General features: G+C 38.9%; 1 protein-coding gene across 1 annotated transcript in view; it reads left to right on the forward strand.

Annotated features, from left to right (window-relative positions):
* LOC115229530 (thioredoxin domain-containing protein 11) overlaps positions 1-12851 on the forward strand; it is an 89479-nt gene that overhangs the window by 70380 nt on the left and 6248 nt on the right. The window lies entirely within an intron of this gene.

A 12851-nucleotide genomic window follows, 5' to 3' on the forward strand; every position in this document is an offset into this window, starting at 1 on the left:
CCTCCCATTCTGGTGGCACATAAAATGCATCATCTGAACTTGGTTGATGCCAGTGTCCCCTGACTGGCTCCCGTGCCGGTGGCACCTAAAAAGCACTAACTAAACATTATTCATGTCAGGGCCGCATGACTGGCTCCTGTGCTGGCAACACATGGAAAGCGCCGTCTGATCATGGTCGATGCCAGCCTCCCCTGACTAGCTCCCATGCTGGTGGCACCTAAAATGAACTATCCAAACATGATTGATGCCAGTATCCTGTGACTGGCCAGTAGCTTATAAAAAGCACCATCCAAATGTGACCGATGCCAGTACCCACCTGACTGGCTCCCGTGCCAGTGGCACGTAAAAAGCAACCACTATACTCTTGGAGTGGTTGGTGTTAGGAGGAGCATTCAGCTGTAGAAACATTACCAGATCAGATTGGAGCCTGGTGCAGCTGCTGGCTCTCCAGACCTCAGTCAAACCGTCCAACCCATGCCAGCTTGGAAAACGGACATTAAATGATGATGATGTGTGTGTGTGTGTGTTACTGTCTCCTTGCTTTGACATTGCATGAATAGTTGTAAACAAATGTCACCATCATGCAGTTGGTGTCCTGCACATCCAGTTTTCCAGGAAAACAGCATCTGTTCACAGGGAAATATTACCTTCCTTGGAAGCAGGTGAGGGTCGGCAACAGGAAGGGCACCCAGGTATAGGAAATTTGCCAGAACAAATTTTGTGTGATCCATGCAAGTATGGAAAAAGTGTCATTATGAAGGTGGTGATAATGGTGATAACGATGATGATAATGATGAAATATGAGAGAGATGTTCACAGACACACACACTCAGAGATTGACAGACATCTGGGCAGGAACACACACACACGTATGTATACGTAATAAATAGCAAAGAATTTGATGTACTCCAAGAGAAAATTCAATGTTGTGACATAATGCTGGGAGGTAATCCAGATGTAAAGATGATCCAAGTATTAGGTATTCCAAAGTATTAGTCAAATATGTATGTATGTATGTATGTATGTATGTATGTATTTATGTGTGTATGTATGTATGTACGTATGTGTGTATGTGTATGTATTTATGTATGTATGTGTGTGTGTATATATGTGCATATGTATGTGTGTGTTTGCATATGTATGTATGTGTGTATGTATATGTGCATACATATGCGCATATGTATGTCTGTGTGGTGGTGGTGGTGGTGGTGAGACCAGAAACCTTGAAGGTTTAGTGGCGTTAATGGTAATATGATAGTGCTGGTGGTGGAGAGACCAGAAACCTTGAAGGTTTGCTGGCATTAATGGTGATATGATAGTAATGGTGGTGGTGATGTAGAATAGAGAAAGATGAATCTGGTAACATTTATAGATAGAGAACAGAGCAAGAAAGATGATAATTTTGTTGTTGTTGTTATTGTTGCTGGCCTGCCAGACTGTCTCTGAACTCTTCTTTAGATAATGTCTTGTTCTAACATCTCATTGTTTTGAGAGTTCAAATTGGTTGAATTTTCTTCGGTTGATTCTTCATATCTGGTTGTTATATTATTCTGAGATTTGTTCTGGAACTGGTCCAGTTCTTTAATTCTTTAATTTACCAAAAACCGTCATAGAGTGACAAAGTGGCTGGTTTGTAACTTTCCTCTCCTCTTTTCATCACGTAGGAGTAGAGGGGAAGGGTACGTGGTAGACTGGTAGCCGTAATTTGTCATGTTGTTATTGTTATCACAACCACCATCATCATCATCATCACTATCATAATCATCATCATCATGAGTATCATATCATCATCATCATCATCACTATCATAATCATCATCGCGATCATCATCATCACGATTATCATTATCACCACCATCATCATCACCACTGTCATCTTCACTATCATCACAATCATCATCATCATCATCATCATCTAAAGGGTGAGCTGACAGAATTATTAGTGTTGGACAAAATCCTCAGTTACATTTCTTCTGGCTTTTTTACATTCTGAGTTCAAATCCTGATTGGGGCAACTTTGCCTTTCGTCTCTCCAGGATCAACAAACTAGAGTACTAGTTGAGTACTAGGGTTGTTGGAATTGATTAAACCTCTTCCCTTAAAATTACTGGCCTTGTGCCTATATCAGAAACCATTATTATTTATCATCAACCTCATCATTATCATCATCATCAACATCATCGTCAACATCATCATCTTCATCATCATCATCATCATCAAGGCAGTGGGCTTGTAGAATTGTTGGAATGCCAGGCAAAATGTTTCATGGCATTTCATTTTTGTCTTTATGTTCCGAGTTCAAATTTCATCAAGGTTGACTTTTACCATTTCAGGGTCAATAAAATAAATACCAGTTGAGCACTGGGGTTGATGTAATCAACTCATCTCCTTTCCCGAAATAATTTGGCTTTGTGCCCAAAATTTGAAGCCTTCATCATCATCATCATCATCATTAAGGCGGTGAGCCGGCAGAATCATTAGCACGCTGGGTGAAATGTTTAGCGGTATTTCATCTGTCTTTATGTTCTGAGTTCAAATTCTGCAGAGGTTGACTTTGCCTTTCATCCTTTCGGGGTCAATAGATTAAGTACTAGTTGTGTACTGGAGTCGATCTAATCGACTGCCCCCGCCACAAATTTTGGGCCTTTTGTCTAGAGTAGAAAAGATTATTATTATTATTATTATTATTATTATTATTATTATTATTATTATTATTATCATTATCATTATTATCATTATCATTATTATTATTATCATTAAAGTGGTGAACTGGCAGAATTGTTAGCATGCTGGACGAAATGCTTAGTGGTATTTCGCTTGTTACTATGTTCTGAGTTCAGATTCCGCTGAAGTTGACTTTGCCTTTCATCTTTACAGGGTTGATAAAATGAGTACCAGTTGTGTACTGGGTACGATGTGATCAACTCATCGTCTCCCACCAAATTTCAGGCCTTGTGCTTATAACAGAAAGGATTATTATTATTATTATTATTATTAGCAGGCTTACTACCTGCAGCCATGCTGTTTGTTGTTTTTTAACTTTCTAATACTTTCCAGATTATTCTAGAGGCAAGGAGGCAAACGTTTTGTAACAGTTCTACTGAGCACTCTATTCCAATTTCTTTTATATTCCTCTTGATGCCTTCTGATCTGTGCATACGTATGCGCATATGTATGTCTGTGTGGTGGTGGTGGTGGAGAGACCAGAAACCTTGAAGGTTTAGTGGCGTTAATGGTGATACGATAGTGCTGGTGGTGGTGATGGTGGTAATGGTGGTGGAGAGACCAGACACCTTGACTCAACAATAATTGGCACTATTTTCACCTTCTTCATTTTCCATAGCCAGACTATTGCGTATTTAAGAGGCTTGTATCTATGTATCTTTACGCCTTCCCTCTTGACTATTTGTGTGTCAAAGGGGCATGCAACATCAACTATATAGCATATGTGGTGCACGTTGTCCACTACCACTAGGTCTGGTCTGTTATGCTGTAGCACCTGGTCTGTTTGGATTGGGAAATCTCAGAGGATTTTGCTAGTCTCTGAATGCACCACTTTCTACAGTTTGTCCTCATACCATGTCTTGCTTCTCTCTATGTAGCACTTTCATTAGCTGATCATGTCGCCACAACTTGTAGTGGTTTTGGGCAAGTCTAGGGCATTCGTTCGTGAAATGGGCAATGATATCATCCACTCTATTTCAGATGTGGCACAGCAGAGACACTTGCTCATTCTTAAGGTTGACCCTCCAGTTCATGGCCAAAGCTTGGTCTTGCACTACCAGTATAGTGCTCTCAATCTCTTTTTACAGTGTTCCTTTCTTCAGCCATTCCCACCTATTTTTTGCAGCAACTTCTGTTGTGGCTATATGGAATTGATTGTGTAGTCTCTTGTTCCGTAATTCTTCTTCATGTTCTTTTTATACTTCTTCTTCCTTTGTTTTTCCTTTTTTACTCTGCTCTCAATACTCCCTCATTCCTAACTGCCACTAGCAAGGTATCCTTACTTTGGGCTACGTATCTCATTAACCTCTCGAGTTCGATACACACGTAGTCTCCCACACTTATCAGGTTTTCATTTATGCCAATAATTATGGGTGCCCATGGCCCATGTTAGTAAATAGCTACGTGACAATCTGCAAAAGCTAAGATTTTCAGATTTAAGGAATGTGATCAGCTAACACACACACACACACATGCACTTTGCAAATATAATCTGTAAGTGGAACACTAAAAGTATGCGAGTCTTTTCTAAAGTACATGTAACTCTTATTGTTGTTATCCAAATATCCAATGGTGGAGATTTGTTTCTTTCTTATAAACCTACTCGTTTCTTGTCAGAAGAAGTCAAGTAGATGGAAAATAAAGCTACATACGTATGTAAGTATGTGCATAATGCTGATAGATATGCGTACATATAGGCATATATATATATATGTGTGTGTGTGTATGTGGGTTGTCATGTTTTGGCATATATGCTTATAAACTGACATACATATAGACACAAATACACACATTACAACAGATATGTGTGTATCGTGGCCGTTTGCCAGCCTCATCTGGCACCTGTGTCGGTGGCACATAAAAACACCATCCGAGCGTGGCCGTCTGCCAGCCTCGTCTGGCACCTGTGTCGGTGGCACATAAAAAACACCATCCGAGCGTGGCCGTCTGCCAGCCTCGTCTGGCACCTGTGTCGGTGGCACATAAAAAACACCATCCGAGCGTGGCCGTCTGCCAGCCTCGTCTGGCACCTGTGTCGGTGGCACATAAAAAACACCATCCGAGCGTGGCCGTTTGCCAGCCTCGTCTGGCACCTGTGTCGGTGGCACATAAAATCACCCACTACACTCTCGGAGTGGTTGGCGTTAGGAAGGGCATCCAGCTGTAGAAACACTGCCAGATCTGACTGGACTGGTGCAGCTTTCGGGCTCCCCAGACCCCAGTTGAACCGTCCAACCCATGCTAGCATGGAAAGCGGACGTTAAATGATGATGATGATGATGATGATATCTATATATATATATAGATATATACACACACACAGGCATATCGACAGACGGACAGACAGATAGACAGTCAGGCAGATATCCAATATTTATATCTGTCATGGCGACAACAGACAAGGAAGAGAGTGAACTGTACAGCTATGTAATTTAGAGGAAATTTACAAGGTGGAAAGTTTAACAATTTCAATCTTAGATATATCACTGCCTCTACCACCACCAACACCACTGCTGCCACCACCGCCACCACTGTTGTTGTTGCTATTGTTGTTTTTATTATTAATTTTATTTTGCCAGCTATTTGATTATATGGCTTCTGGGTCTTAAGTCAGATATGAATAATGGATGTCTTTGCTCATTTAACTGTTGTATTGTTACTGGTGCCGTTGTTGTTGTTGTTGTTGTTGTTGTTGTTGTTGTTGTTGCTGTTGCTATTGTTTTGTTTTTTAATAACACAAATAATACAGTTGGCGTTGTTGTTGATGATGATGATGGTGATGAATATTATTATTATTATTCTTGTAGTAGTAGTAGTAATAATAATAGTGATGACGATGCAAATAATGATTTTTGACGAAAAGAAAACAATGATATATGGTAATAATAATAATAATAATAATAATAATTATTATTATTATTATTATTATAATAATAATAAATAGGTAAAGCAGTAGTGACAATAATAATTGCTTATAATGGTGACAACAGTGATGATGATGATGACGATGATTATGATCACAATGGCAGTTACTTATAATAACAATCAACAAACACACCACCTCGACCACCCCCCCAACCAATGACAACAACAGCCATTAAAAGAGCACTACTACTACTACTACTGATAATGGTAATATTATTTATAATAATAATAATCATAATAATGATGATGATGATGATGATAACAACAGCCATGATAATAATAACAACACGGACTACCACAATGATAATAATAATGATGATAATAATGATGATGATGATGATAAAAATGATAATAATAATAATAATGATGATAATAATAATAATAAAAATGATAGTAATAATAATGATAATAATGATAATAATAATAATAATAATAATAATAATAATAATAAATGATAATGATAATAATAATAATAAAAAATGATAATGATAATAATAATAATAAAAAATGATAATAATTATAATAATAATAATAATAATGGCAAAAATGATAATTTGTAAAGACAGTTGCATCTTTTAGCAGTATGCTATTTGATATTACAATTTACTTTCTGATATTGATTTCTCCTTGCGGTGGAATATTTGTGGTGTGTGTGTGTTTCTTTTGCTTTTGGTTTTCGGTTTTATTTTATTTCATTTTATTTTTTTTTTTGCTACTTTCTTTGTGCGCCCCGCCCATAAATATTGGTGAGCTGGGAGATGGGTGGGTGGATGTTTGAGAGCAGTGTATGTGTATGTATGTATGTGTGTGTGTGTGTGGGGGGGGTTGAGGAGATTGAGAGAGAGAAAAGGGTGATTGCGCACGTGTGTGTGTGGGTGTGTGTTGAAATGTGGTTCAATCAAATTAGTTTCTGCATTGAAAAAGTTTTTTTTTTTGTGTTTTCGTGTTTTTTTGTTTGTTTATTTTTTTGTTTTTTATAAAAATTGTTTATTCCTAGGTTTGCCCTTTCTTCCAACCTTTCCCTCCCTCCCTCCTCTCCACCCGCTAGAATTTGTCGTTTATTTATATATGTATGTATATCATTCAGTATACGTGCATCTATCTATTTATATGGATGCATACATACAAGCTGGTACAAGCATAGGTATATACAGCCACATAAGCATACATATTGTCGCACAAAGGCACGCACATATATACACTCATATATAGATATATATCATCATCATCATCATCATTTAACATCCGCTTTCCATGCTGGCATGGGTTGGGCAGTTTGACTGAGGACTGGCAAACCAGATGGCTGCACCAGGTTCCAATCTCATCTGGCAGAGTTTCTACAGTTGGATGCCCTTCCTAACGCCAACCATTCTGAGAGTGTAGTGGGTACTTTTTACGTGCCACTGGCATACAGGCCAGTCAGTCGGTACTGCATTGGCCACACTTGAATGGTGCTTTTTATGTGCCACCAGCACTGGCAACAATCATGCTTGAATGATGCTTTTTACATGTATATACATATATATATGTATACATACACACATACACATGCATATTTATATGTATGTAATCATTCCATTGCACTTGCAGTAGTACACAGTTATACATGTACATACACTCACACATACATGCACACATGTATATGTATTCATGTATATTTGTATGTGTGTGTCTGTATTTAGCTAACAGCTACAATGACAACTTACAAGTTGAACTTCATAAAAGTCTTACATATTTTTATTGTTCCACTCACATTTTCCATGTGGATATGTATGTGTGTGTCACATTCTTTGCTTACCGTCTGCCTTTCCTGTTTTTTTTTGTTTAAATTTCCACTTTGACATTTACGTAACTCTTTTGTTACTGTATTCATTTTGAGATGCTCTGTGTTTGTTTCAATTACTTTAAATATAACAAAGAATTTAGTAAAATAACTTAGTTATCATTAAGCTAGTGTTAGGAACATAAATAGTGACTAAGGTTTGGTGGAAGATTTTAATTCAAAACTTGTGAAAACAAGACATTTGTACTCAGAGCCAGATCTGGTTTCAGCCGGGTTGGTAATGAAAGGGTTAATGTAGCCAAGTTCACCAATAATTATTGGTAAAAATGTGAATTTGACTTTTGTGTTGAAAGAAACTGTAGATTGCAAGACAGTTGTTTGTTGAGATTCTTTTTCTCATTAATTTTGAAAGAAATAATCACATCTTCTAAACATCATTAGCTTCACACAGTGCTTTTTTGCCCTTTTCTGCCCCAAACAATTATATCTGGCCTCTTACATTTGACAGAAGTTTTGAGAGGAATCTTTTACCAATATACCTTGTGTTGATATGAATGGATGTATTCAACAGCAAAAGTCTTTTCTGTATTTATGCCTACGTTGTCTTTTCTATGGATAGCATTGTATATTGCTTTAACAACTACAAAATGCCGCATTGGAAAACAGTACACTGGTGACATATTTGGAGGCTGCTGCCAATCAAATATGTAATATTTTCCAGAGAAAATGCAACGGAAACAATATTGGGAGGTGAAATTTAAGGGCTTCTCTGTCCCTTTTGTTTGTTAAGTATTTTGCAGGCAGCTCTTACTCATGCATTGTGAAAGCATAAATCATGAAATGTTATGTGATGTAATGGTCACAAGCCAAAGTGAGGTTGCACTTCCTTCCAATGTTAGCAGCATCCCTAGATTTACAGGATTTATGCCTGTGTATAACCATTTTTGCGACGTAGAATTTTTTTTCCTGCGGGTTCTTTTTTTGAGTTCTCTAATCCAGCAGTGCTTGAGTTACATGGAATATCATTGGAAAGTAAGTCATTTGGTGGCACATAAAAAGCACCCACAACACTCTTGGAGTGGTTGGCGTTAGGAAGGGTATCCAGCTGTAGAAGCATTGCCAGATCAGATTGGAGCCTAGTGCTACCTCCTGGCTTGCCCGTTCCCAGTCAAACCGTCCAACCCATGCCAGCATGGAAAGCAGACGTAAACGATGATGATGATGATATATATATACACGCATATCGTCATCATCATCATCATAATCATGTAATGTCTTGTCCATGTTGGCATGGGTTATACAGTTTAACCAGAGCTGGTAAGTTGAAGGGCTGCATCAGACTCCAGTCTGATTTGGCATGGGTCTTATGGCTGGATATAATATATACATGCACACACATATATATACACACATACACACACATATATATGTTTATATGTATATACATAGACATACACACACACATATGCACATGAATTTCTCTTTTTCTTGATGGCACCTCATAAAAAGCACTGGTGATGGTGCCAATGTAAAAACGGTTAGTACACTCCGCAAAGTGGTTGGTATTAGGAAAGTCATTCAGCCATTGAAACCATACCAAAACAGACAATGAGGTCTGGTGCAGCCCCAAGCCATCCCAGCTCCTGCCAGACTGTCTGACCCATGCCAGCATTGAAAACAAATGTTAAATGATGATGATGACAATGACCGACAGACACACACACCACAAATTAGTTATGGGACCGAATAGAACACAGACACATCAGTAAAATTCTATTGAAACAGCAGGGAAGTGTATATGTCAGTGGGTGGGGTGTTGCTACATCTACCATTTGTTGGTGATTCCCTACTCATGGTGGACGACTGCTTTGTGCCACTCAGGTGACAACCGGCCAATCTATGGGTCTGTGTTTTGGGTAGTTGTTGCTGGTGATGGTTTTACGAGGTCAGAATGTGAATCTAACCTCAGCCTCTTTTAGTCAGTTCTTGCAGCACACAAAGGAAACGTTGGGTCTGTTCTTTCGACATGCTACTCTCCACAGCAATGTCTGTCATATTCAATTAATTAATTGTAATGTCTCTCTCTCTGTTTATATGTGTGACTATATTTCTCTATGTGTAATAAAGGGAAGGAAACCTGATTATTTCAGTCATATTCAATTAATAAATTTTTCTATTTCTCTTTCTCTTTCCCCTGTTCTGTTTATGTGTGTGAGCATGTAGTTGTGTTTATATGTGTAATGGCACTCTCTTTCTCTCTCTCTCTCACTGCATATGTGTTTGAGGAGATGGAAGGTGTTTATGTCGTTTGTTTTCAACGAATGTATTGCAATGCCTCTCTCTCTCTCTATCTCTCTCTCTCTCCTCTCTCTCTCTCTCTCTCACTCTCTCTGCGTATATTTCTTTGTATCTGTGTATGTATTTGCTGCCAGTGCCGAAAAGCACTGCCCACAAAACAAACTCAGTGTCCAGTCAGCTGTGCTGAATCATAAATGTCCAAAGCACTGCCCCGAATTGTCTCATTTCAAAGAAAGTGGGCCTCGTTTGACAGATGGCATTGAGGAAGCAATGAGGGCTTTTATCAATCGGAATGATCAATAGCAAAACAGAAATCACCTCATCATCAACTCGTTCCACTCCACTTCACTTGACTGCAACCGCTCTTCCACTCCTGATAATCCAGTGAGATTTGGATCAAAAAGGATGAGCAGAAGATGCAGTTGCAGCAGTAGCAGCAGCCAAATACTGTAAAATATTCTCTAGACTCCATCATTCTTTCATTTCAACCTCATCATTTCCTCTCCTGCACCTCCAACTCAAATCACCCCAACACCACTAAATACCGATTTCAAATTTTAGTACAAGGCCAGCAATTTTGAGAAAAGGGATGAGTGAGTCAGTAACATCGACCCTGAAAGGATGAAAAGCAAATTGACCTCAGTGGAATTTGAACTCAGAATGTAACGACAGATGCCATGCTGCTAAGCATTTTGACTGGCATGCTAACAATTCTGCCAACAAATATTTCTTTCTTTCTTTCTTGCCCACAGGGGGCTAAACCTAGAGGGGACAAACAAGGACAGATAAAGAGATTGAGTTGATTACATCAACTCCAGTGTGTAACTGGTACTTATTTAATTGACCCTGAAAGGATGAAAGGCAAAGTCAACCTCAGTGGAATTTGAACTCAGAACATAACAGCTGACAAAATACCACTAAACACTTTGCCCATTATGCTGACATTTCTGCCAGCTCACTGCCTTAAAGCCAGCAAATATTCTTTTCTACTCTAGGCAGAAGGCCAGAAATCTTTTGGAGTGGGGGCCTGTCGATTAAATCAACTCCAGTATGCAACTGGTACTTAATTTACCGACCCTGAAAGGATGAAAGGTAAAGTCGACCTTGGCGGAATTTAAACTCAGAATGTAAAGGCAGACGAAATACCGCCAAGCATTTTGCCCTGCATGCTACCATTTCTGCCAACAAATACTCTTTACTGTTTTACTTGTTTCAGTCATTTGACTGCAGCCAATCTGGAGCACCGCCTTTATAGTTGAGCAAATTGATCCCAGAGCTTATTTTTGTAAGCCCAGTACTTATTCTATCGATCTGTTTTGCTGAACTGCTAAGTTATGGGGACATAAACACACCAGCATTGGTTGTCATGCGTTGCTGGCTGGACAAGCATACACACACACACATATACATATATATATGCATATATACATATACGACGGGCTTCTTCCAGTTTCCATCTACCAAATCCACTCACAAGTCTTTGGTTGGCCTGAGGTTATAGTAGAAGACACTTGCCCAAGGTGCCATGCAGTGGGACTGAACCTGGGACCATGTGGTTGGTAAGCAAGCTACTTACCACACAACCACTCCTGCGCTTATAATATTAAAAAAAAAAATAGAAACACAAAATAATTTTCTAATTTCATATTAATGAACCAGCCAAATAAACAAAGAAATATTAAATTAAATGAAATATCAACATGGACAGGATTCAATTCTATTTTATATATTTGTTCCCCCCCTCCATAAAAACTAAAGCGATTTTTAATGATTTTGTCTTTTTGTTTATTCATGCTGGAGTTTATATTGCTTCTGTTGTGGTTTTTCACTTAAATAATTCCACTGTTTACATTGTCATCAATGAAGGGGTGCAACTTTATTGTATTAGCAAAACAAACAAACACACACACATGCGCGCACACACACACACACACATGCACGCACATGCACACAAAGGCACAGGCATGACTGTGTTGCTAAGAAACTAAGTGCAGACGTGGCTGTGTGGTTAAAAAATTTGCTTTGCAACCATGTAGTTTCAGGTTCAGTCCTCCTGCACAACCCTTGGGCAAGCGTCTTCTACTACAGCTGCAGGTCAACCAGTGCCTTGTGAGTGAATTTGGTAGACACCTGTCCAACCCATGCCAGCATAGACAAACAAACGTTAATTGATGGTGATGATGTATGTCTACTTATGTATGTCGCTGTGTTAGTGCCAGTCACCCCCTTGACACTGCTTGACGACCAGTGTTGGTTTGTTTATGTCTCCGTAACTGAATGGTTCAGCAAGTGAGACAATGGAATAAGTATCAGACTTGGAAAGAAGGGGCCGAGGTTGATTTGTGCAACTAAAACCCTTCAAGGTGTTGCCTCGGTATGGCTGCCATCCAATGAGTGAAACAAGTATAAGTTATATATTAAAAAAAAAAATATGGCTGTTGAAAGGATGTTGTTGATGATGATGATGATGATGATGTTGATAATGGTGCCATTTATATTGTTTTGTGTCCTGGTTTATACCAATATTAATTCAGATTTTAAATTGCTCTTCAAGAAGATATTTAGACCTTTCGGGTTAGATAAATTAAGTACCAGTTGTGTATTGGGGTTGATCTAATCAACTGGACCCCTCCCCACAAAAACGCATAGGTAATGATTTCAGATTTTGCCACAAGGCCACCAATTTTGGGAGAGTGGGTAAGTCGATTACATTGACCCCGGTGTTCAACTGGTACTTTATTTTAATCGACCCCAAAAGGCTGAAAGGCAAATGAACATGGATGAAATGCTGTTAAACATTTTGCCTGGTGTGCTAACAATTCAGCCAACTCATCACCTTAAGATAATCTACTATAATAATACTCTTGTGTTTTTCTCTGTCACAACATATGAATGAGAAAGGAAGGGGTGATAGGTGAATAAGAAAGGAAGGAAGGGTCGATGGCAAACATGGTAGTGGGAGCATTTCAACTCTGTGTGAGTATGTGTCATCATCATCATCATTTAGCATCCGCTTGCCATGGGTTGGACGATTTGACTGAGGTCTGGCAAACCAGATGGCTGCACCAGGCTCCAATCTGATCTGGCAGAGTTTCTACAGCTGGATGCCCCTCCTAATGCCA

This window comes from Octopus sinensis, linkage group LG2 (assembly GCF_006345805.1).
Source record: "Octopus sinensis linkage group LG2, ASM634580v1, whole genome shotgun sequence".
Taxonomy (NCBI): Eukaryota; Metazoa; Mollusca; class Cephalopoda; order Octopoda; family Octopodidae; genus Octopus; species Octopus sinensis.